Below are 27,770 nucleotides of genomic sequence, written 5' to 3'. Positions count from 1 at the left end.
CAACATAGGAGCACCTAAATATATAAAGCAATTATTAACAGACACAAAAGGAGAAATAGACAGTAACACAATAATAGTAGGGGACTTTAACACTCCACTTACACCAATGGATAGATCATCCAAACAGAAGATCAATAAGGAAACACTGGCCTTGAAAGAGACATTAGACCAGATGGACTTAGTAGATATATATCGAACATTCCATCCCAAAACATCAGAATACACATTCTTTTCAAATGCACATGGAACATTCTCCAGGATTGATCACATATTAGGCCACAAAACAAGTCTCAATAAATTTAAGAAGAGCGAAATAATACCATGCTTGTTTTCTGACCACACAGTATGAAACTAAAAATCAACTACAGCAAGAAAACCAGAAAAGCCACAAAAATGTGGAGATTAAACAAAATGCTACTGAACAACAATCGGGCCAATGAAGAAATCAAAGGAGAAATCAAAAAATTCCTGGAGACAAATGAAAATGAAAATATGACATGCCAAAATCTGTGGGATACAGCAAAAGCAGTTCTAAGAGGGAAGTTTATAGCAATTCAGGCCTACCTCAGAAAACAAGAAGAATCCCAAATAAAAAATCTAACAGCAGGGCTGGCCCCATGGCCAAGTGGTTAAGTTCGCGCGCTCCGCTGCAGGCGGCCCAGTGTTTCGTTGGTTCGAATCCTGGGCGCGGACATGGCACTGCTCATCAAACCACGCTGAGGCAGCGTCCCACATACCACAACTAGAAGAACCCACAACGAAGAATATACAACTATGTACCGGGGGCTTTGGGGAGAAAAAGGAAAAAATAAAATCTTTAAAACAAAAAAAAATCTAACAGCACATCTAAAGGTACTGGAAAAAGAAGAATAAACAAAGCCCAAAATCAGCAGAAGGAAGGAAGTAATAAGAATCAGAGCAGAAATAAAAGAAACAGAGACTAAAAACACAGTAGAAAAAATTAATGAAACCAATAGCTGGTTCTTTGAAAAGATAAACAAAATTGACAAACCCTTAGCTTGACTCACCAAGAAAAAAAGAGAAAGGGCTCAAATAAATAAAATCAGAAATGAAAGAGGAGAGATTACAATGGACACCTCAGAAAGACAAAAGATAATAAAAGAATACTATGAAAACTATATGCCAACGAATTGGATAATCTGGAAGAAATAGATAAATTCTTAGAAACATACAACCTTCCAAAACTGGACCAAGAAGAAGTAGAGAATTTGAGTAGACCAATCACCAGTAAGGAGATCAAAACAGCAATCAAAAACTTCCCAAAAAATAAAAGTCCAGGACCAGATGGCTTCCCTGGTGAATTCTACCAAACATTCAAAGAAGACTTAAGACCTATCCTTCTCAAACTCTTCCAAAAAATTGAAGAGGAGGGGAGCCTTCCTAACTCATTCTACAAAGCCAACATCATCCTGATATCAAAAACAGACAAGGACAACACAAAAAAAATAAAATTTAAAGCCAATATCACTAATGAACATCAATGCAAAAATCCTCAACAAAATACTAGCAAATCGAATACAATAATACATTGAAAAGATCATACATCATGATCAAGTAGGTTTCATTCCAGGGATGCAGGGATGGTTCAACACAAATCTATCAACGTGATACACCACATTAATAAAATGAAGAATAAACATCACATGATCATCTCAATAGTTGCAGAGAAAGCATTTCACAAGATACAGCATCCATTTATGATAAAAACTCTAAATAAAATTAGTATAGAAGAAAAATATCCCAACATAATAAAAGCCATATATGACAATCCCATAACAAATATCATTCTCAATGGAGAAAAACTGAAAGCTATCCCTCTAAGAACAGGAACCAGACAAGGATGCCCACTGTCACCACTCTTATTTAACATAGTATTGGAAGTCCTAGCCAGAGCAATCAGGCAAGAAAAAGAAATAAAAGGGATCCATATTGGAAAATAAGAAGTGAAACTGTCACTCTTTGCAGACGACATGATTTTATATCTAGAAAACCTGAAAGAATCCATTAAAAAACTTTTAGAAACAATAAATGAATACAGTCAAGTTGCGGGATAGAAAATCAACATACTTCCTAAAGCAATCTATGGATTCAATGCAATCTCTCTCAAAGTTCCAACAACATTTTCACAGAAATAGAACAGAGAATCCTAAAATTTATATGGAACAACAAAAGACCCCTAATAGCCAAAAGATTCCTGAGAAAAAAGAACAAACCTGGAGGTATCACACTTCCAGATTTCAAAATATACTACAAAGCCATAGTAACCAAAACAGCATAGTACTGGCACAAAAACAGACACACAGATCAATGGAACAAAATCAAGAGATCAGAAATAAACCTACACATTTATGGACAGGTAATATTCAACAAGGGAGCCAAGAGCGTATATTGGAGAAAGGAGAGTCTCTTCAATAAATGGTGTTGGAAAAACTGGACAGCCACATGCAAAAGAATGAAAGTAGACCATTGCCTTACACCATGCACAAAAATCAACTCAAAATGGATTAAAAACTTGAATGTAAGACCTGAAACCATGAAACTTCTAGAAGAAAACATAGGCAGTACGCCCTTTGACATCGGTCTTAGCAGCATATTTTCAAGTCCCATGTCTGACTGGGCAAGTGAAACAAAGCAAAAAATGAACAAATGGGACTACATCAAACTAAAAAGCTTCTGCACAGCAAAGGAAATCTTCAACAAAACAAAAAGACAACCTAACAATTGGGAGACGATATTTGCAAACCATATATCAGATAAGGGGTTAGTATTCAAAATATATAAAGAACTCATACAGCTCAACAACAAAAAAAAAGCAATAATCCAATTAGAAAATGGGCAAAAGATCTGAATAGAGATGTCTCCAAAGAAGATATATGGAGGGCCAACAGGCATATGAAAAGATGCTCAACATCATTAGCTATCAGGGAAATGCCAATCAAAACTACAATGTGGTATCACCTCACTTCGGTCAGAATGGCTATAATTAACAAGACAGGAAACAACACGTGTTGGAGAGGATGTGGAGAGAAGGGAACCCTTGTTCACTGCTGGTGAGAGTGAAAACTGGTGCAGCCACTATGGAAAACAGTGTGGAGTATCCTCAGAAAATTAAGACTAGATCTACAATATGATCCAGCTATCCCACCGCTGGGTATTTACACAAAGAACTTGAAAATGCAAATGCATAAAGATACCTGCACCCCTATGTTCATTGCAGCATTATACACAATAGTCAAGACTTGGAAGCAACCTAGGTGCCCACCAAGGGATGAATGGATTAAGAAGATGTGTTATATATACACAGTGGGCTACTACTTGGCCATAAAAAATTATGCAATCCGGCCATTTGTGACAACATGGATGGTCCTTGAGGGTATTATGCTGAGTGAAATAAGTCTGAGGGAGAAAGTCAAATACTATATGATCTCACTCATAAGTAGAAGACAAAAACAATGACAAACAAACACATATCAATGGAGATTGGATTGGTGGCTACCACAGGGGAAGGGGGAGGGGGGAGGGCAAAAGGAGTGATTATGCTCACATGTGAAGGGATGGACTATAATTAGTTTTTGGGTGGTGCACATAATGTAATCTACACAGAATTTGAAATATATTATGATGTACCTTTGAAAGCTATATAATGTTATAATCCAATGTTACTGCAATTAAAAAAATTAAAAATTTTAAAAAATGTATTTTGACATTAACTATAAAATATAACATGTTCCAATAAAATGCTTAAAATTGCTAATATTAAATGCCTATTCTATTCTAGTCACATTTCATACATTATTCCTCATTAAGCCTCGTAACATCAAAGTAATACACAAAGTATAAATAAGTTAACTAACTGGTGCAAAATTAAATAATTAGCAAGTTGCAGAGCACAGATTTGAACCCAACTCTGACTAACCCTAAAACTTATTACCTTATATTACCCAATCCCACTTTATGTTAAAATAGACAAAAATTACCCTGCATATATATACTTATTTTTCATATTGTGAAAAGTGCTTAATATCTCTCTCATACAAAAGAATGTTTATATATGCATGTCGAGATTGCACTTCATGTGGAAGAAAAGTCAAAGATCTAAAACACTACAAAATCTGTGGTGGAATACTAGACTTAAAATTTTTCGTGCATATTTTACTTTCTACACTTTGTATACCTTAAAATGTCCCTTTATGTAACAAACTTTATATAGTACAATAGTAAATTTCTACGAAATTAAGTTATAAGTATTCACCTTTCTGGGTAATGGCTAGGACTAGAATCTACAATTTAGAACACCTATAAAAAATGATCCATGTCAAATTTTCACCAGTAGTAATTATACATGATTCCTGTAGTTCTCCATGCAAAAAAAAAAAAAAAAAATGCAGCCTGCTTGCATACATTAAATTTATCTTCTTGTAGTTTGGCACTCCCTATGTGCTAATTTGGCAATGTTGACCTTAAACAAATAGTTATTTATCCAGCAAAGAATGGGCTTATTCAGGATCAGTAAAGACTTAGAATTCAGGGTCTGCAACCATAGCAAACCACACGCAAGCAAAGGGAGGAGAAACTCTTTTATAGAGAGGAGGAGGAAGTTGGCAGGGCTTTGTAAACAAAGAGTTCAAGGTGTAGTGGATTTTCATTGGCTGAGTTGGGATAGTCTCTCATGGGCTGAATTTCTTGCTGGTGAAGAAGAGAAAGTCTTTCTTCTTCCTGTTGGGCTCTGCTATCAATGTAGGCCATGAAAGCTCCTCCATTTGGCCTTCCGATTCCAATTTAATGAGGTTTCCATTTATTAATTTTTACATTTCCCCTTTTGATTGAGACCTTCCTCTGAAAGTATCACAAATAAAGGGTCAGGTTTTTCTTGTTTCATTGGCCTTTTGTCCCTCAATGCCAAGAAGGACCTTTCCTGAGTGTCATGTCCCATGTTGAAGGGAAAGTGCACATATTGGGAAACTATTGTGGCCACATTTGAGTAACAAAGAGGGGTAGGAGGGAGAACTCTCAGGCACTTTTTATCTAAAGCCCATATATTATCAAGATCCTAGGCATTGGAGATCATCTGAAGCACTGTGTCATCATCAAAGATCTGGCAGATAAACTTCCAACACATCTGGCCCAGATATCTTTGGAAAACTGTCTTATCAGACATTGTCTGCTTTAATCCTGGGAAATCTTTACTTTTAGGTCACCAGATGATGTGCAGGTCCACTCAGGGTTTGGTGCTTTCTTTACATGTGTCATGTGAATCCAAGAGCCTATTCCCTGGAGTTTTGTGGCACAACAGTTAGTTAACAATACCTGATAGGGGCCTTTCTAGGGAGGTTGAAGAGAGTCCCTCTGGAGATGTCTCTTCCAATACACAAAATCTCCAGATTGTGAGATGTGCTGGTTAAAGTCTTTGCCTCCCTGGAGTGCACTGTAAAAACATTGGTCTACCAAAACATGACTAATTTTAAAGAAGCAATTAGCCCTTTGCAATATTGTAGTATATCTCCTGTTGTCAGCTGTGAGTCAAAAGAGGCAGGAGCCAAGTGCATTGGGCATCCTGTAACCATCTCAAAGAGTGAGAGAATATGAGTTCCACGGGGGTGAATCTGAGGTTTGGAAGGATAAACAGCAATGCTTATGGCCAAGGTCTTTGGAGAGTCTCTACAAATTTCGCCAATTGAGTCTTAATAATGCCATTAGTGTATTTGACCAAACCAGAGGATTGTGGGTGGTGTGCACAGTGAAAGTGTATAAGCAGCAAAACAGCACAGATTTGTCAAGGTACCTGACCAGTAAAATGGGTTCCTTGATCATTATGAAGCTTGAGAGGAGTTTCCCAGGTAGGGACAATCCTTTCCAAAAGGACTTAAGCCACAGAAGAGGCAGTAGCATGTCTGCAAGGAAAGTCTTCAGTCTGATGAGAAAATATACAGACCATGACTAAACCATATTTATGTCCATGAGGCAGAGGAAGTTGTATGAAATACATGTGACAAACATCAAATGGTCCATTAGGCAATTTAAAATATCTGGGGGCAGTAGAAACAGGTTTCCCTGGATTGTATTTTAGACAAGTGGGACAAGAGAGGTAGGCACTTTTAGCAGCCTTGTTAATATGCTCCCACTAATATTGATTCATAATTGCCATCATTTTGTCAGTAGACCAATGATTAATGCACTTACAGTGGTTAGGAGTAGGAATTTTAGAGTCTGGTAAAACTGGGCTGTTATTTTGTCTGAGCCAGAGCTTTCTCTTTTTATCAAACCAAAAATTGTTTAATTTCCACTCTTGTTTTTCCTTTTCTGAGGCCTATTGTTTGGCTTCTCTAGCCAGTTTTTCTAAGTTATTTGGGGAAATATTCCTTTGGACTATGACAGAAGTTTGGCTGTTATTGACTCCTTTAAGGGCTGCATTTCTTGCAGAAATATCAGCAAGGTGATTGCCTTTAGCTTCCAGAAAGTCAAGTTTAGAATGCCCAAGGATGTTAATAATAGCCAAAGTGGCAGGTAAGATTACACCATCCAATAATTCCTGAACATAGGGACCACTTTTAGTTTTATTTCCAGTGGAAGTAAGGAAGCCACGTTGCTTCCACAACATTCCAAGATCACGAACAACTCCAAAAATGTATCTATTATCAGTATAAATGTTGGCATTTTTGCCCTTGGATAAAGTACAAGCCCATGTAAGAGCATATAATTCAGCTTCTTGGGCCAAAGCAGCCATAATTCAAGGTACTATCTCAACAATATCAAAAGGAGTTGCAATAGCATACCCAGCACAATATTTGCCATCATTACCTTTTAAGAAGAACCATCAGTAAGCCATGGCAAGTGGGCATTACCCAAAGGAGTTTCCTACAGATCATCCTGAGGAGTTAGGAAGTGATCCATCAACATTAAGAAGTCATGAGGGACATTGTCAATAACAGAGGGGAAGAGAATAGCAGAGTCAAGGTTATTATAATGTATAAAGAACTATGTTAGGAGCAGTTAAGAAAAGGATTTCATAGGAAGTGAGGCAGCTGACTGAAATATGTTGAGTGTGATGAGAATTCAGGAGGGCTTCTACTGCATGAGGTACAAAAATGGTTAAAGGTGGTCCCACAATGATATTCTCAGTGGTCTTAACCAAAAGGGCAGTGACAGTAATGGCTCTAAAGCAACAGGGGTATCTCCATGCCACAGAGTCTAGTTTCTGGCTATAATACCCTATGGGTCAATGGTGGTCCTCGTGTTTTTGGGTGAGTACCACAAGGGCATTTCCTTCCTCTTCATATGCAAAGAGGAAAAAGGAAATCTGATAATTAGGATGTACAAGGTCGGATGGGGTATATCAAACTCTCCTCTAAAGCCTTAAAGGCTATGTCATCCAGTTCTTTTCATAAAATTGGTTTGGGGTTGTTGTTCTTTACTAAAACATGCAGAGGTTTGGTCATAAGACAGAAATTTGGAATCCAATTTTGGCAAAAACCAACTAGCCTGAGAAAATCTTGCCATTAGTTCTTAGTTTTGGGTTCAAAGGAAGAGGGAGTGTGGAGAGGTTTAGGGAAAAGGGGAAATTCAATGAGAGAGTTGGTATGGAGGAACTAATGGTATAGAGGAGGTGTAGATGGTATGGAAGGAAAGGAAGAAGATGGCACCAGAGGGAGGGTCTGAGCACGAGGAGGCTGGTAAGAGGAATATGATGGTACTGGAGGCAGAGCCTGTGACAAAGAAGCTGGAGAAGAGGAGCATGGGGCTTCAAAAGCCATTTTATCTTTCTTTATTCGTTTGTTTGCATCAGTTAACCTTAAAATTTTATTTTACAAAGAGGCAGTTTTAGACCCCTGATAACGCTTGGAATCCTCAAAATACCAATAGAAATAGGTGTTCTATTCAATTTTCGAGGTTACAAAGCTACGGAAGTCCAATTCCGTTTTAAGAAAAGTTTTTGGTAGTTCAAAAGTTCCCCATAATGGCCATTGATAGTCTAAATTACTTTTGGTTAAATCAGTCCATTTAGTTAGAAATGTACATGAGGAGAGATTGTGGTTTTTAAACATAAAATAAGCTAGGGTTTCTATGGGGGGACACAAAGTATTTAGATAGCTGGGATCCAATTTCTTACAGATTTTACTCTAGAGTAAAGAAATAATTCTCAAACAGCCTAAACAGCTCAAAGGGCTTGAACAGCTCAATCCACCTGCTGACTTAATACCAGTTAGTTCCAATAGAATAGTCCTATTTCCTTAAGGAGGACCAAAGGTTGAATCAACACAGTTCCAAGGAACAATCTGGTTCCAAAGGGAATCAAACTGGAGACTGATCAATGCAGTTCCAAAGAACAATCTGCTCCCAAGGGAGTCAGGCCAAAGGCTGGGCTGGCACAGTTCCAATGAAACAGCTCAAAAGTCAGACTAAAGGCTAGCACAGTTTCAGTAGGAACAGTCTGGTATCTAAAGGAATCAGACCGAAGGCTACCACAGTTCCAAGGAACAACCTGATTCAAAGAGTCAGGCCAAAGTGCCACCTGAGTACTCACAGACAAACAAGAGCTAAACTAGAAAAGGACAAAGTCTTAAAGTATATCTTGAATAAAGCCTCAAGAGCCTCAAATGCAAAGAGGGTGGAAGCCCAGATCCAAGAGAAAAAAACTCTCAAACTGCAGAGTCAGCAAGAAAAGCAGCAAGCTCAACGGGCTCTTTTGTGGGTACTACACCTTTTTGCACACCAGCCTCAGAGTCATCAGGGAGTCTTCTCTGGATCCCCATATGGGCCACCAAAATGTTGACCTTAAACAAATAGATAGCCAGTTATTTCTTCAGCAAAAATGGCTTTATTCAGGATCAGTAAAGAATTGCAACTGGGTTCTGGAACCATGGCAAGCCACATGTAAGTCTCCAGCAGCAAAGGAGAGGAGAAACTCTTTTATAGAGAGGAAGAGGAAGTTGGGAGGGCTATCGTAAACTAAGAGTTCAAGGTACAGTGGCTTTTCATTGGCTGAGTTGTGACAGTCTCTCATCAGCTGAGCTTCTTGCCCCAAAAGAGGAAGCCTTTCTTATTCCTGTTGGGCTCTGCTATAGAAGTAGGGTGCGAGAGCTCCCCCTTTTGTTCTCTCAACTCCATTTTAAGGAGGTTTCTATTTATTAACTTCCCAGCAATAATTCTCACCTACTTTATAAGTTTTCTTGTCCTATTTCTCTTATTCCTTTCTCCTCTGCTATCAGATGCTGCCTAACACTTGCCATATATAACAGCGTATTTTTATTCATCACATACTGACTTTTGGTTGCCCTTTTTCTTTTCATTCCTTTTTCTTTTCATTGTGCAATTCCAAAGTTTTATTTCAGTGAAACTGGGTGGGGGTGGGGAAGGGTATATGAATGCTATTTTTTTAAAGTAAAGCCACTTAGGAACCAAATTTTAACAATAGAAAGTCTTTTAAAATATATCATAACAAGGATTTTAAAGAAAGTGAGAACAGTTTTCTTTTTGGATCATTTATTAGACTATCAATTTAGACCATTTATTCACTTTCATCATTACTATACAAAGTGTTGAAGTATCAGCAAGCTCTAATAATTAAAAAGGGGTTGTATCTCTGTAAATAGATTTCGTATGTAGCACCTAGCACTGTAAGTTGGGCTACTAAGTATTTAATAAATTTACTAAATAACAATGTTTTCACCAGTACTCAAAAAATTTTACCAGTATAACTTTTCACTAGGAGGCACACAAAAGTAAAATAGTACTCATAATAAACAAATGAATTAGTAAAACATATCTTCAATAATTATTTGTTGAGCATCTATGATATGCTAGTTAGTGAGTAAAACAGAAAAATACAGAAGACATCGTCACTGTCTTACGGGAGCTCACAACCCTCAAAGGTGAGGGTAGATAAAACATGCTCACATATGCATAGAATAAAAATAATTAAGAGCCTTATGTCCACTTTCTGGAAAAATTAATGAGTAGCTAGTTACAAATTGTCTTCACCACCTAAAGTAGTTGATATGAATCAGAAGCTGTGCAATATCTAATGACATTGAAAATCAAAAGAAGTTGTTATGGAAGGCAAAAGGAGGAAGCAGGCAGAAAATGCTACAGCCTCTAGGTCTCCAATGTGGATAGAGCCATGAAGCCAGTCTCCTCTTCTCCCTTTTCTCCCTACCCAACCTTTAGTTCTCAGACATTCCCTTCTCCACAAGACACTCTGGCCCTGGTCCAGGCATGACAGAAGATAAGTGCTCTTAGTTGTTACCATACACTGGAGCATTTCTTATCTTCCATTGTTGTTACCTACTATTTCATGTGTACGTTTTGGCTCAATAAATTGATTACAAAATCTCTGAAAGCAAGGGCTTTGCTTTAAAGTTCTCTTTTATCTCCCTTAACAATGAGAACAGCACTTAACATATAGTAGGAGCTCATAAATATGTTTATTGTTTGAATTAAAGTGTATCTCAGGAACATTGGAAAAAGATTGATTAGAATCCATTCTAACCCCAGAGACCCCACCCAGTGTGATTGTCTAGAGTCCAGCCCCAATGTATGTCTTTGTGAAGAATATTTGAGACAATAATTAAATCAGCTATACCTAAGGCCCACCCCCATATGCTAACAACCAATCAAAACCAAGTATTCCTTGTATCCATAGGCTTCTATAATAAAAAAGTTAGGGAAAATGTCTTCATGATGGTTTTATAATAACGTTAAAATTTATAAAAGACATGGAAATTAAATCTTCCTTTGCCAGAAAGAAATGCAAAAACTGTGTTTTATCACAAAACAAAATAATTCACATGGCCTGTGCAAAGAATGTTTCTCTTTCGTCTCATTGCAGTATATAAAAAATAAAGGATATGATGACCTTATTCAATGATTTGGCTACAATTGCTACAGCAGTTACTCTTGGCCTTTTAAGTGTAATTTCACACTGGTATTTTATAGGATTTGGTATGGAGGTAACAGTTACAAAATTACCAGCCTTCATCCATTATTTATTGTTTCACATCTTAGACCTGTCACTCCAAGAGTACAAAAATGACAACTGAGCCCTTTAATAGAATAGTATGGCTTTTAGTCTTAAAAGGGTGATTTCGAAATAGGTTTAAGCAAGAAAGCATGGACGAATGTGAATATACTTAACACTACTGAACTGTAGATTTAAGAATGATTAAGGTAGTAAATTTATATCTCTTTTTATCGCAATTAAAAGTTTTTAAAAAAATGGCTGAACTTTGTGTATAATCGTTTTCTTCAGGGACTCTTTAAAAGTAGAAAAGATTCTGATCTGTTAGATGACTTATTTATGCTCTTGTGTGAAAAATTCAACCGTGTAATCATCCACACATCTCTTCATTGCTCGGGAAATCGGTTTCCTCATCTGAAAAATGAGAGAGTTGGATTAAATTATCTCTAAGTTTCATTTTAACTGTAAGTCTGGTTCTAAATTCATACTTCTGTTTTTAGTTTTGAAGAAGAGTAAATAGGAAGTGCATTTCACCTTGAAAAGGGAACAAGACAAGCGCCATGTCATTATTTGTTCATAACTAAATCAGATAGTGCTTTGAATGTCCGATCACTGTTCTGACACATTAAAGCAATAAATGCAGTAATTAATGCTTTGTCTGCAAATCATTTCATAAGTTTAAGAGTGAGGAAATAAGAATTTTTGCACTTTTACACTAGTGAAGTTTTAATCTATGGATGGATTTAGTCCTTGGATCAATGTAAAATATATATTTTTTTGTACTATTCAAAACTAATTTTGAAAAGGTTGATATTACATCATAACCTGAGAGGGGGAAAAAGAGCTCATCAGAAAAGTTTTAAGCTCAATGCTTACCCCACAAGAAGTCAGTTGTCACATTGGGTTGTAATTCTTAGATAATTCATAAGTAATTCAATCAACTAAAATTAAAAAAACAATGTACTAGTTAAGTATAAGATTTGCCTAATAGAACAAGTTGTAAAACGTCCAATGTTTTTCAGTGCATGGAGGAGAGAAAGCTGCCATGGCTGAGAGAGGAATGGCCTCTGTAAGTCTTTGCGTAGAGAAGTCACTCTACACTTGTGAAAGATCGCTGTTATATGGTACTCTACCTGAATACAGGTCTGGCTTCATTGCCCCAAAAGGAACGGAACCAGGCTGCTCTAGGAATAAAGCCAAGCCTTTCCCTTCTCCTTTACAGCGAATTTCTCATCCTGCTTTTTAAATGCTATAAAAATATATAGGAAAAATAACCTGGAAGAATAACCACCAAAATATTGCTATCTTTGAATATTTGGTTATAAATATTTTTTAAAAATTTTGTCAATTTTCTGAATATTTCACAATGCGCATGCATAATTTATAAGAAAAAATAAATAAAACTACTTTCCAAAGTTAAATAGTGTGACTCACACACAGTTGGCAGTACTATACATTACCAGTTTCATGGATGCTTGGCATAAAGAGAAAATCTGGGAGATGGAAATAAGTAAGACTTCTGCTCATTACATTTAATAGAGTATAAGGCTCACATGTTCTCAAGAATAAGGAGAAAATAGAAAATAACAATATAATATACCATTTATTGAGCTCTCCTAATTGGCCAGGTACTGTGTTAAGCCCTTTACATCTCATTTAATACAACATGGTCATGTAGGGAGTAAGTAGTAGAGCTGAGATTTAAACCCAGATCTGTTTAATTTCAAGTTCAATATTCTCAATCACTATCCTACACTACTTTCCTCCATCAAAAAAACTGACCTCATCATACCAAAAATAATTTAATTATAATAAATAATGAGCTATATTCTCAAATACAAAAACATGAATATGTTTGCTCTGCAATGACTATGTCATTTATTGAAATATATTCTGCAACCCTCTCACTCCAACATCTCCAGACTTTATCCACCAAGTAATAGTTGTTGTTTCTGGGACTTGATCTCAAGAATAAAAAATAAAGAAAGAAAAGAAAACACAAACTAATAAAATACAAACACAACTAGTGATGAATGTTCATTCATTTGTAACACAAAACATATATGGTTCTCAGCTCTTCTTCACATTTCTAAGGAATTAGATATGAGCAGTCTACGAATTATACATTTATGAATGAGATGCATCTCAAATTCTATTATTTAGAATTTGAAGGTATCAATGTTATGAGTAGTGGTTTCATTCCCACACTAACACACAAAAGCTATTTAACTCGGAACATAGCTAACAAATAGTAGCAGGCTGAGCTATAAATCCTCAGTCCTGCAGTGCTGGAAGTAGGAGTTTTTCCTTTGATTTTATCGGATGAAAGACTAGCCTGGAACAAAATTTTAAAATCAGATGTTTCCAGATCAGCAATGAACTATATCTCTTCCAGCAGTATCATTTCGTCTCTTTATATCAAACAAATTAAAGGTCAATTTAAAAATGCCCTTTGATTACACTAAAGATAGGTTAGTCTAATAGATTTGCTGTTAAAGAATCTGTGATCCCTGTATAGCAATCTAGATGGCCAAAGCAATCCAAAATGTTGTGTTCTTTTAAATCAAAGTTTTTCTTCTCTATGACATTTCCGCAACGGATCTCTAGAAAACTAAAGAGCCAATCACCTAAGTCAAGACAAATTAGAGTTATAAAATTGCAAATTCCTTTTGAGTGCCACTTTTTATGGAAAATATTTTTCTAGAAAATAACTACTCATAATCTAGTGAGTTCCTCTGGAAAATTATAACCAAAAAATATTTTATACAAGATCAAGTGTTCCTACTCAAATTATCCCCCTCCATCCATTCTCTAGTTGCTCAAATCATACTTTTATTCTTCAAAGACCTGTATCATTTCTTGGTGAAGCCCGCATGACTCATAGTAATTTATTTGCAACTCTAGTTTGACTGTTATCATCTGCCCTGTGTCATAATTACTCATATAGATGTTTCTCCCTCACAAATAATAGCTAATATTCATTGAGCCCTTCCTGTATATCACACACTATGCTTATTACTTCACATACATCAGCTCGTTTAATTCTCACAGCAATTGCATCAGTTAGGCACTATTTACTTTGCCCATTTTACAGATCAGAAAGCTGAGGCTCAGAAAGATTAAGTAACTTGCCTAAAGTTATGCACCTGGAAATCATCAGAGCAGGGACTCACACACACATTAGTCTGACTGCAGAATACAATGTTTTAAAAACCACACTATAATCCCCCATCCACCACTCACCCCACTGGACTCATAGAGGTCTAAGCCTTATTCATCTTTGTGTGACTAGCTCCTGATACGGTGCCTCACACATTTTTTTAAAAGCTTAATAAAGGTGTCAAATGGCTATTTCTGAGGCTCACTTTGGCTTAGGTGAGTGCTTCTCAAACAATCTATGGTTAGAGATCAGTTTCTGTCAAGTACAATAAAAACAAATTACTAGAAAAATGAAATTAAAAAAAGACAAATGAAGTAAAAGAATAAGACGTATAAAATACAAGCCCTCCTTTATTATTATATTTAAATGATTGTAAAAGACTATGAAAGTTTTCAATTTGTGGACTCAATTGTTACTTTTTGAATGGATGTACAAAGGAGTGCATGAATGACTAGGGGGATTTTAGATCAGACACCATCAGGCCACTTTTCTAAAAGAAAACACTTGTATTTATCATGTTCGTATGACTCACACACAACCTTCCCTGTGGAGAACTGAATCCAGGAAGTGAGTAAATGACATTCTTAAGTGTCTTATGCTTAAAGGAGAAGGTAACATAAATTTCCTAAAGATCCATAATGAGTCAATGGCAGACATGACCTTTTATTCTAGAATTTAATTACTAAGAAACTCTTTTACTCATATTGCAATCAATATTTGAACCTTTAATTAAAATTCAGGTTCCAATCTTAAAGGCTCCAAGAAATCTTATTGAATTCATCAAGAAACAAACATGAATCAAATTAAGATAGCACATACAAATCAAGGCTAATTCTATTAAGAGAGAAAGGACTTAGAAATAAGCTATGATTTTTATTTTTTTTAAATCTGATTTGGGTGTTAGATTTTCTCCCATGCCTGACCACAAGAGTTTATGCATTGCTGTGACTTCTGCACAAAGGGACTATAATAGCCTAACAAAATGTGTTTTGACATTGTGAAATGCTTCATAGTGATCTAGGCTTATGATATTCAAAGTTTGGTCCTGAATTTGTGCTAGTCCATGAACTCATGGTTAGTACAGAAATTGGAAACTTAGGGTCTACCCAGTGGTGCAGCAGTTAAGTTCGCACGTTAGGCTTCAGCAGACCGGGGTTCGTCGGTTCGGATCCCAGGTGCGGACATGGCACTGCTTGGCATGCCATGCTGTGGCAGGCATCCCATATATAAAGTAGAGGAAGATGGACATGGATGTTAGCTCAGGGCCAGTCTTCCTCAGCAAAAAGAGGAGGAGTGGCAGCAGTTAGCTCAGGGCTAATCTTCCTGAAAAAAAAATTTCAAAAGAAATAGAAAGAAAATGACATTTTAAAGAAACTGTGATTCTATTAGGTATCTTTAAGGAATATTCTCAGACTAATAGTGTCTACCATGAAAATAAAATATGAGCTATAGCTATCATATTTGATTTTATTTATCTACATATTTTGAGCTAGGACTTCATTTTAAATTTAAGTTTAGTATTTGAAGTGTCCAACTAGGCTAGAAAGTAAATAGAAGGCACTTGTCTGGAATCTACAGATAATGAAGATCACAGTTGCCAACCAAAGCCATGTGTGTGTCAGTGGGATTGTCGGGGCATTATCCGGCATGCCCCTTTAAAAGCCATGTGTCCTTGAGGCTGCTGTCTAGGCTATACGCCAGCATTCACAATGATAACAGTCCTGGGCTTGGCCAATCCAGCTGCTTTCTCGTGGGAGAGTTAGCACCAGGACCCTCGCGGTCTGAGGGAACATGGAGGCCCTCCGGGGGTCCTCTGATCCTTGGAATGCAGGTCATCCAGGGATGATCCCCCTTGGCAAGCAGGCAGCCTTTGTTCCTCTGCCTAGTTAAGCAAGCTTCTCTCAGGGGGCGGTAGCGGGTGCACGTTGCTGTCCAGCTGGCCGAGAGTGGACCTTCCCTGTAAGTAACTCCCAATAAACCCATATGTCTCGTTCGCTGTCTGCGGGTTTTTTCTTTGCTCTCTCAGCAACCTATCCTGCACTGCCCACCCAGATGGGCATGTGGCGGAACAGGGATAGAAGACAAACTCCTTCTAAAAGTGAAAGAGCTCTATGCTCCACAGGCACACAGTGTTCTACCATTTGAGTTAGCAAAGAGGAACTTCTACTACATCCCAACAGTTTTGAAAACTAGCAAAGTTATAATACAGTATAGAAATTTCATTATAAATGGCATTTTTGTGCTGATTGATGTCACTTTCTTTGTAAAGCATTATTATATTGTAAAACAGATGAATTGTGGAATTTAACAATTGGTACAACTCAAACTCATTATAGAACTGGAGGCTTAAGCTAGAATGTTCTTAAATTCTAATGACTTGTCTTTGTAGTTCACTTAAAATGCACAAAAAGAACTTTATATTTCTAATATCACAAAAATACTATTTGTCACTATATAAAAACATTTTTTTGAATCCTCATGTTCTATAAGTATCTGTTTTTTAAAAAATTTAGAGTTTTTTATAGTGGGGGGAAATGCTATATAAAAAGAATACTCTTTGAGTATTTTAATTATAATTAGAAATTCATTTTTCATTAAAATGTAAAATAATTTTGTTCAAGCACCTGAACAGGAATCACAAACAAGCTAATTGCACAAATAATTTTCTACAGAGAACATAATCCTTTAAGGATATTTATAATATGAGGATGGAAGATGAGACATGAATTACCTGCTGCTTTCTGCATGGTAACTTCGATATAATATTATCTGCAGAGCCAGTGAATGGTGCACTTTATTAATTGTACATAGAAATGATACCAGACAAGAATAGTTGTTCCTCTATCTCTTCTGCCAAGAAGTGTTGTCAATCTGACATTTAATAACAATGCCCACTCTTTTCTGAGAGTCTGTAAAACAATATTAGGCAGTCATAGCTGTCTGACCTAACCACTATTAATTAACAAACATTGTTCTCCTACCTATGCTGGTAGGCAACAATAGCAAACTGTTTTCTGAATGAAATACAGACCAATTTAAAACTCAGAGAAGCAAATTCATATTTGTCAAGCTTTAAAAACAAAGTAACAAAATGTAATGGTGATAAAAACCATATTTTCATGTTTCTAAATAGAAATCTAGCCTTTGGGTGGTGAACGAAAGGGATAAAGAGGAACATAAGTATGGTGAAGGATAAAAATTGGACTACTGGGGGTGAGCACGATGAAGTGTATTCAGAAATTGGTAAACAATAACTTACACCTGAAATTACACAATGTTATAAAACCACTATAATCCCAATAAAATTACTTGGAAAAAAAAAGAAATCTAGCCTTGTATATTGATCTCAAAAAATCACTAATGACTGTTAATTTATAATACAAATATATACATATAATTTAATTGTTAATTATAATAAAATTTAACATTTTATACATGAATTTAATATTATAGCAATTCGTGCCACTGATGGTTGGATATTATTTGTACCAAAAATGTCTAAAGTAGGAGGCAAGTATAATAAAACCTATCTTTAAAATATCAGTAAATGTGGACTTATTGACTTCAGAAACAATGAATTATTGAAAAGGAACAAAAACAAGTTCTATAATGGATGCACTATACCACTGTTACAAGCACCCATGATTAAGACTGGATGCCTGTTGCTTTTAGGCTGAAAATAGTGTTCAGTCTCACAATTCTCCTAATAGTGTTTTAATTACTTTTCACACAGTAAAGTTGCTTCCCCATTTTCCCCTCAAAAAAAAAAATCAATGATGATATTGACCATTTTCAGAATGAGTAATCCTCCAGGTAGAACCTGATTCATACACAGCTCATTTCTGAAAAAGTGATCAATGCTTGACTGAGGGCAGGCATTTTGTGCTACATTTTTCAAATTATTGGACAATGGAACAAAATGGAAGAGAGAGAACTTTTTTCCAAAGTAAAATTGTGGCTACAATTATACTTTTGCTACAGTGATTCAATCAATGAATAACTACAGAATGACTAAAATTTACTTTTCATATTTAAATAGCATTCAGTTAATATATTTTCATTTTATTAATCACATTTTAGTGAAATAGGTATTATCTACATTTAACAGATAGAGAAACTGAAGCTCAGAAGGTTTTGAAGGTTTTCTATTTCCATCAAAAAAAGGCAAAATTTTAATTATTCAAAGGTATTTAATATCTAAAACCTATGAATTGACTGTTAGTTGAATTATCATTTTATCCATTTCAGTTACGAGTTCAAATATCTTCAATATCTTACTGGGCTTGGTCATTTAGGAGACACAAATATCAGTGGTCCATTTCTTAATCCAGTGCTTTCAGCCTAATTAATTTTCCAATTAATACAATGTCTTAGAAAAGGATTCTCTCAAATATTTTATTTTTTTCTCAAATATTTTAAATCATGCTTGAGCTCTTCTTTTTAAACTACATTCAAAATAATTGCACTCTGGGTAAGACAGAGTTTTACACATAAACACAAAGTCTATACAGGTGTATATTTTTTAAATGATATTTATACAAAAAACTTTTAAGTAACAAAAATTCACCTAAAGTCTTAGCCTAAGATGATATGAATGAAATTAAATCATTCAATGGTTGTGTTACCCTAAGAGAAGGGTGTTACCTGAAGAGAAGATCTCTTCTCACTACCTTTGCTGGTCAAAAGAAACAAGATTATCAGATATAGCCCCAAAAGATACTTGTAATCCTTACTCAAAATAAAAGATCTTAGGGTGAGCCCCAGCGGCCTAGCAGTTAAGTTCAGTACGCTCCACTTTGGTGTCCTGGGTTCAGTTCCCGGGTGTGTACTTAACACCACTCTGTTAATGCCCATGCTGTGCTGGCAGCCTACGCACTAAAAAGTAGAGGAAGATTCGCATGGATGTTAGCTCAGGGTGAATCTTCCTTAGCAAAAAAATTAGTAAATAAGTAAATAAAAGATCTTAGGCTTACAAAAAAATAAGCATTACGAGATTTTCAGAGGAAGCAAATAGTTTTGACAATATTATTTTCCCTATGTTTCATTCTTTCAGGATTCAACACAGACGTGGCAACAACCTCCACATTGCCAAGTTCCTTCAAAGTCCAGGGTACTCAAAAGAAGAAAGCCATTTAAAAGATACTATATTAAAAGCTTTGAAAAATGTCCTGGATTAGAAGAATTTTTAAATTTAAATTGCCTTATCCAATCCATTTGTTGGCTTTTTTTAACATGTCTTCCATAATAGATAACAAAGACAATACAAATCAAAGACAATTTAAAGCAGAAACCACATCTCTTGACAAATGAAGATACAATCACCTAGACCATAGATAGAATCCTTGCTTTCAACTTAGAACATTTTATTTAAAACAGACTAATTCCAACCACTGTACTTCACATTTATTATTTACAGTATATCCTTTTAGAACTTAAAATGGCATTAGTTTTGTGGAAATTAACTTGAAAATAAATCTTTTCCTTCTTCTTTTTAAGCTTCTAGAAAATCTGCAACATTTGAAAAATTCATGCCATTATTGCTTTTAAAAACCCCGAATGGGATAGTCTCCCTAAACCCTACCTCAAAAGCATTTAGATGTTAATACTGTTTAGCTTACTATGTGGGCATTTAGCCTTATGAGCTTATTATTAGACATGAGGTACTATCATCACTGGTTAAATGCCAGTTATGGATAAGAGAAAAACATATTATATGCCGTATGGTTTACAAAGGAAGTCATAAAATTATTTAATTGTTATGGCAGAAAGTTTATCTATATGATAAGTGCTAATGACAAGCTTATTTACACAGTGTGACATCTAATTACTTACCAGAGGAAAGCTATTCAGGCCAGATACACTAATCTTTTAGGAGAATGATTCTCCCCTGCAAAGATAGAGAACTGCCCTAGGTAGCCCCATGCCAAATTCTCAGCATTTTTGTCATGCAATGAAGAGTCATACTGACCCCCACCTCCAACATAGGCAAGGTAGTTGGAACATAACCATTTAATCTCTACAGGGAGCCTATAAGCTTGGCCACAATAACACTTGCAGTGCTATGACTAAGTGACTCTATTGGCAATAATAGGAAATCCTAGTAGAGCATAAAGTGAGGCTCCTCCTCCCATATCTAGGAGATGCAATTTCCTAGATTTCTAGTGGAAAATCAGACTCGATTCCTAAAAGAAATTCTCTAAATCAAAAACTTGTCCAAATACTTATGCCACAATCCCTGAGAGATGGAACATTTCAGCTGTCAGGTAGGAGAGATAACTATATAAGAAGACAGAGAAAGGTTCAGTGACCCAGAAGGTCTTAGTAAAGCAACGGTAAAGGCAGCAACCATGTGAAACAGTAGCCAAATGAAAACACCTCCTATTCCAAAAAAAAAAAAACCTTTCCTATCCCCGCCAAAATATCGACTGGTTTGATAGATGGCATTTCACAGAAAGATTTGAACAGCTTATAGAACACCTGCATAAAAAAAGATTAGAGTAAATATCAATCAGAAAAGTCTCAAATTATGCCCTATGTATCCTTCTAATTTGAAGTTTCTCAACTTTTGTCTTTTAACTCCCCATTTCCTTCTCAATACGAATTCCTAGAACGCTTCCCCATATCAACAGATATTTCTACAAATCAATGTGAAATTATGCATGATTTGGTCTAAAAATTCTGATAGGCTGTGAAGATATCCTTAATGGTTAAGGTATTCTTATCTGCCATGACTGGGAAGACTGTGACCTCCAGAAGTTTTATCCCACTTTTCACTTAAAAAACTGATAGAAGATTAATATATCTAAAACATATTAATGATCAGTAAACAATACTCTCTCAATTCATAAACTTACTTCTAGGACTAAATTGCTCAAGTATGACCTAAACCAGAATTCAGTTCTTATTTAAATTTCAGGGGTGAGAATAAGAGAACCTAATTCATTACCTAGAAAGCTCATGACTAGGATATTTACAACAGTAATAGCGTCATTAAGGAGGATTCTCCAAACAACAAAATATGTAGCTTTTCATTCACATGTATTTTTTCAAATATAGAGAGTACAGCCACAGGATCTACTGCAGCGATCAAACTACCAAACCAGAGGTTATAGAGCAATGACACATCTTGAAGGTTGAAGTACTTTACCTAGCATATGTCATAAAGGGAAAGGCCTATCCCAAATGCATTCCACATGGTTTCAACCACAGCATGCAATAGAAGGGTCCCTATGTTTTCAAAAAATGGCTCACTGGGTATAAAATATCCTGCAACAAGGGCTATTGGTGGAAGTAAATACAAGAAAATTATATCACTGTCCATTACTGGTGGGGAGTTGTCATTTAAACTGTAAATTAGTCCTCCTGTGATGAGACTTACAAATATCAAGAGGTAACTTTCAGGTACAACTGGGGGCATCTTACTATAGAGGTGAAATTCCGAAAAGAGAAAAAAGAGAGAGTATCATAACATCTTCATTCTCAATCATCTTTACATATCAGCCATTTTGTCAAGCATCATAATTTCAGGAAAATAACTTCTCAGTCATTTCATATTTTCCATTTTAATAATGACTTATTAAAGATGCAGAGGCATGAATGGAAGCATTTTTCTTTATAATAGTAAAATATTTACTAATAGAGCAAAAGTATTCACAGTTAACAACAACAAGATTATCCATGTTCCCACTGAATCATTTTCAAATGTGGGTACATATTTTAAAATGGAAACAATGCATTTATCAGCTGGTGATATTCTTCTGATCTTCTCGTGATCATAGTGATAGATATCAAAGCTTTAAAATGCATAGAATTGAGAACCATAATTTAAATGTCTGCTTTGAATAATAAGAGCTGAAAAGGGCTTTAGCAATCATAACTAACTCTTCATTGATAAGGAATCATCTTTAATTATTTATAAGGAAATCGAGGCCAAAGAAGCAGGGTGACTTTTCATGGTTATAGAGTAAGTATGTGACAGAGCTGAAATGACAATCCAGCCATGTCTCCTGACTCCCAGTCCAATGTTCTTATAATTACCCCAAACTGTCACTTGGTCTGACAGACAGACCTGGGCTTACATTAATTCATACCACTGGATTATCAAAATACAATCCCAACCATAAAGTTTGTTTTTTCTCATAGAATGATATTAGTTTTTCATCCCTTCAGGGAAATACAGCCGCCTCTAGCAGCCTACACGGCAGCAGTTCTGTGTTTTATCCTGTGTTCTTTCACCTTTGCCCTACATTATATATGCGACATCATCATGCTCTAGCTTACATGAAGCCTATAGATAATGACTAATTATCACCAACCCTCTCTGCTATAGAAAGGACCTTAATGTTTATCTGAGATAATCCATCTTCTTCCTCTCTACCTCAGCCCTCACCAATACACTGCTGAAATCCCTTTCAGATATACTCGTTAATTAATTTGCCTACAAATTTCTCAAGGATTGAGGCTAGTTTTTACGTTTATCCCCTAGCACATTTCTGGCATGTAGAAATAGCTTAACAGATACTTATCGAATCAATAATAAATACATTTTTAGATAAGAAAGCCAGTTAGCTCCTAAGTTAGACTTTATTTCTCAATAGTTTCAAAAGTGCTTTCACATATATTCTATTTGATTGTCTCATCACAATTCTCATCATTTAATTCTCTCATCATCACCAAAACAGCAATGTTATTCTCATTTTAGAAATGATAAAAATGAGGCACAAAGAAGTACTTCACTCATCCAACACATACTTATTGATTGCTTATGTGCAAGGCACTGGCTCCTAAATTTGCACAGATATTAAATACCTCAAAGTAATCTTCTCTTTCCACTATACCGTGCTGCTTCCCTCTTTTCCTTCTGCAGAGCCATTTCTTTCCTCTAGGCATTGAAATAATTAGAAAGCTCCTCATGGGAAGGATGGAGTCTTGTTCAGCTCTGTAGCCCATGGGCCCAGTATAATGTTCCACACGTAAAATGCACTCAAAAAATGTTTGCTGAATGGATGAATGAATGCCAATAGGAAATTTTTTTTTAATATACATTCTCTTACTAAGGTTGTGGCAAAAAAATATCTGTCAGTGATGGCTCAATAAAGTCCTACTCAAACATATGGGGATGGATGACCTATTGGGAAGGCCCTTTGCTCTATGCTCCTGACATTAATATTTAATTAGACTATTTATTGCAATCAACATATCGAGTACTACAAGAACAATTTAAAAGAACGTTAACTCTCCATAAGTGCTAATTATTGTCACCCAAGACAGCATGTATTTCTAATCAAGGAGGCATAAGACCAGCATTCTAGTTCTGGTTTATGAAGTTCACAAAGCATCTTCTCTCCCTGGGCCTCAGACTTCCTATCTATAAAATGAGGGGGTTGGATGAGAGTGATCTCTAAGGATTCTTCCAGCTCTGACAATCTATCATGCTATGAACATAGGGATTTTGTGTGTGTCATCGTTAAATATTACATTTTACGAATGGTAAAGCTTTGGTATCAATAAAGTCACTTAACTAAAACTTTGGAATGATAAACGTGATTTCTTTTAGAATAAATTTATTTTAAAATAACAAAATTCTACAGATTCTTCCATGTTTTCCTGGCATTATTTTTGGTTCTGAAGTAACGATTACTCACTCATAAACATTTCAAACATTTAAAGGATTCATAATTTTAACACCACCAAGGCAAAAGCCAGGCAAATTATTAAAGAACATAAAAGAAATAACTGAGAATAAATCTACTTAGAAGAGGCATAACACTAGTAATTCAGAGTGTTCATAAAGGCAAAACAGTTAAAATATAACAGCTCTTCTTGTTGGATTTATTCTTACTTTATTTTTCCCCTTAAATTCTGAGTGGTGGCAAAAAGGCATATCTTTTAAAAAACAAGAAATGGACTTGTCCCACTTTCTCACTGCCTTGCAACTATAACAATCTTCCTGTGAGGAGAAAAGGTTGCCTAAAGGCTCAAATCAGTTAGTATCCAAAATCAATCTAGATACTAGATCTAGAGAATCTCTGTTTTTCCTTTTAATGTTATGCCTTGTCTTCTCTTGAACGATTGGTAACCTTTGCAGTCTAAGTTCTTGTGCTGAACCTCTTCCTGCCTCCTTCTGCTGGAAGACCACCAACATTTGAACATAATCACTGCAACAGCATTTGAGCTGTGAAAAACAAAAGGGTCCTTTTAGCAGACAAACAGGAAGCAAATATTCCAGCTTCCCCTTCTCTGGTCTTTTAAGAAAAGGGTGTCTTTCTTAACATCTGGAAAAGCCCTGAAAGTCCCTAGTGTTAGGCAACTCCCTGAGAGAGCCTTGGGAAATTCCTCACTTACTGATCTTTGCTGGAGGGGCTACCATCCAGAGTGTGATCTTGAAAGGGACCTGCACATGCTGGTAATCCAGGGAGAAAATGAATGTGTGAGCAGACACCACTGAGACATTATCCTGTGTGCCTTCAGGTTCCTAGATGCCATTGTCTGCCCTCAGGTCCCAGTAGCACCGCATGCTATTCCCAGAGGCTCCCAGAAGCTGGGAGCAGAACTGCCCTAAGCAGCAGAGGAAACAGTAGCCCCGCCTGCGGGCCATCACTCGTTTTGCCTGCTGTGCTTGCTAAAGTATTTAATCTCCTCCCCAGCTGCAGCCACTCACAAGTACAGTTTGCTATCCCTGACCCTTAGACCTGCTGGCTACCACTTAATAGATCAGCGGAAACTCCAGCAGCTTCCTGGAGTCCCTGAAGAGAAAAGCTGGGCCATTATGCCCTGGAATGAGATTAGAGCGCAAAGCTAGCACAGGGAGGAAACTGGACAGAAAAGAATTTTACCCCCAGTCCTAGCTTTCAAGGGAGGAAAACCACTGGGAACTGGATTCTGGCCACTTCGCAATCTATTTTCTTACTACAAAATCTCTCCAATTCCAAGTGGATGTAGAAAACTATTCAAGAACTCCTAAATCTCCAGAAACTGTCAAGGCCTCTTCATACAATAATACTAATTAAGATGTCAATTTCAAGCTGCCTTTGCTGGGAAAACCCCAGATGCAGAGATCCTTGTTTTCACAGAGTTGAGGGAAAGGATTGACAAACTTAAATCAACTGCTCTTGAAAACTCCAAGAAAGAATCATTTTTGTTATTCCAAAGAAGTGGCCTAGTAGTTAAAAGCAGAATACCAGTACTATTTGCACCATAATTTATATCTTCCATATGATATCTTTCCATAGATCTTCTAAAAAATGGCAAGGACTTTCTACTCCCACTTCCACTCCGTGCAAATTACGCCTATTTTATTTGTTAGTCAAATTACTCAGATTTTACCATGACCAACATGTACTGATTGCTAATAAACACAGTGAGATTTCACCAGAAAGGCTGACCTCTGCAATAGTTACATATTCTTTTGTATTATCGTGCCCTTTTCATTTTTATTTTCCTCAAATTAGGCATAAATTTAAACCTGGTTTCTTCTTTTCTGTTGTTTTCCTTTGTCAAAATCTCTAGAACATCTCAGTACATAGATTACCAAATTGAATATCAACAAAAATTTAATGCTTTCATATTTATTTTGTCTGTGGCAATCAGGGAAAAATATGTAATTAAAAGTAGGATGTATTGTGTTATTAGTTTCAGAGAAAGAATAGAGCCAAATATCTAAAAAAGGAAAAGGCTTTATGTAATCTCCATGTGATATCTTTTCCTGAACTTTCAATGATAAACATTCACATAATACTGACCATATGATTAACAGGTTATATATATATATGTGTGTGTGTGTGTGTGCATATATATATATATATGGATAATGTACATATGAATCCCACGGCATGTTGACAAAAAGTGAATTTTCTCTGACTACTATTGCATTTTTAAATGATATCTTTGTATTTGTCCTATATAATTACAGAATCCTGTGTTAGTACTGTCTCTTCCTTATAAATATTTTGTATTTTCAGCTTCTAAAATTAAACAGACCAGAATAGACCACCATTTTTTCGGGGTAAAGACGTTAACTTTAACAATGCTTGCAATAGGCACTCGAAAAAAAATTGTGGTTGATGGTGTTGCATGTCTTTTAAAGTGATGTACACTTTGAGTGTTATGGCAAACATAAATATTTGTGATACCAAGGAAAATTATTCTTTTGTGTTTTCTGCATATTCTGAATACTGCAAAATTACACATTAAAAGTGGGAAAATGTTTTCCTGGTAATTTTTTATTTTTAATAATAATCATCCTTACCTTTCTGATAGAAGACAGAAACAAACAAAATACACACTTGTGAATCTACACACTCACACGGAAGGGGGAAGGAAGGAAGACAAAAATAAGCCAAGTATTTCACAAAACAGGATGCCTGGTGTTAACAACCTGGTTGACTATTCACAGAGAACACAGGTAATTAAAATATGGGAGCCCTAGGCTATTAGATAAATCAATGACTCATTTTTTTCTTAGCTGCCTAAACACCATCTAACCTAAGAGCTAATGATAAATCAATGACCCACTTTCCAACAAAAAGATATAATTTGAAGACACAGACTCACCAATGTATATGCTTTTGATATGTCAACAAGAAGTCTTCTTGAAAATAAATATAATTTTTAAAGTGGGGCATAACTTAAAAACGTACAACTTAAAATTTAATTACCCTGTAACCTTCTTTATTTGCAATTTCATTTACCATCATCCTGTACTCAACATTAAGCTATTCACTTTACTTTTAGATCCGAGACTGCTAATTTGGCACTAATCACTATTCTCAGTAATTATTTTCCAAGTTTCCATTAGACCAAATTCTGAATTAATCACATTAGGTGATTATTCAATATTGTTGTACCTCATTATCTAGGTCTAGCCTTTTATGTAAGAGGCATATAATGTGATTTTAAGATCCATGGAAGGTCACCCCATGAAAAGAAAAATATTTCTCCATTCTTTTTCTTTTTTATTGATGTGTAATTTATATATATATTTTTTGCTTCTTTTTTTGGGTGAAGAAGATTGGCCCTGAGCTAACATCTGTTGCTAATCTGTTTTTTTCTTTTCTCCCCAAAGCCCCACTATATAGTTGTATATCCTAGTTGGAGGTCATTCTAATTCTTCTACATGGGACGCCACCACAGCATGGCTTGATGAGCGATGTGTATGTCTGCGTCCACAATCCAAAGCAGTGAACCCTGGGCCACCGAAGTAGAGTGAGTGCATTTAACCACTCAGAAATAGGGCCTGTCCTTATAATTTATATTTTTAAAAGTTCGCAGTTCTTAAGTGTTCAATTTGATGAGTTTTGGCAATTTATATACACTTTTGTAACTACCACCCAAAAGAAGATATAGAACTTTTGTCTCATGCTCCTTTTTAGCCTATTCCCACCCTAATACACAGACAACCACTGTTCTAATTTTTTTCAATATGGGTTAGTTTTTGCCTCTTCTTGAACTTCATAAAAATTGAATCATACAGTATATACTCTTTTGTATCTGCTTTCTTTTGATCAACATAGTATCTACAGGAATTATCCATGTTGATATATGTATCTGTAATTAAATCCTTTTTATTGCCAAGTGGTGTTCCAGCATACAAGTATACCACAATTTCTTTATCCATTCTTATGTTGATGAACATTT

General features: G+C 35.9%; 1 long non-coding RNA gene and 1 pseudogene across 1 annotated transcript; one reads left to right on the top strand and one right to left on the bottom strand.

Annotated features, from left to right (window-relative positions):
- LOC100072471 (sodium/hydrogen exchanger 2-like) overlaps positions 1-26,830 on the bottom strand; it is a 77,981-nt pseudogene extending 51,151 nt beyond the window's left edge.
- Positions 15,874-19,344, top strand: LOC138921932 (uncharacterized). Its single transcript, XR_011434945.1, has 2 exons — positions 15,874-16,094; positions 19,189-19,344. It is a non-coding gene; the product is annotated as an uncharacterized lncRNA (long non-coding RNA).
- Positions 26,831-27,770: the final 940 nt, after the last annotated feature.

Source organism: Equus caballus, chromosome X, assembly GCF_041296265.1.
Source record: "Equus caballus isolate H_3958 breed thoroughbred chromosome X, TB-T2T, whole genome shotgun sequence".
Classification (NCBI taxonomy): Eukaryota; Metazoa; Chordata; class Mammalia; order Perissodactyla; family Equidae; genus Equus; species Equus caballus.
This window is presented reverse-complemented; position numbering and strand designations above follow the sequence as displayed.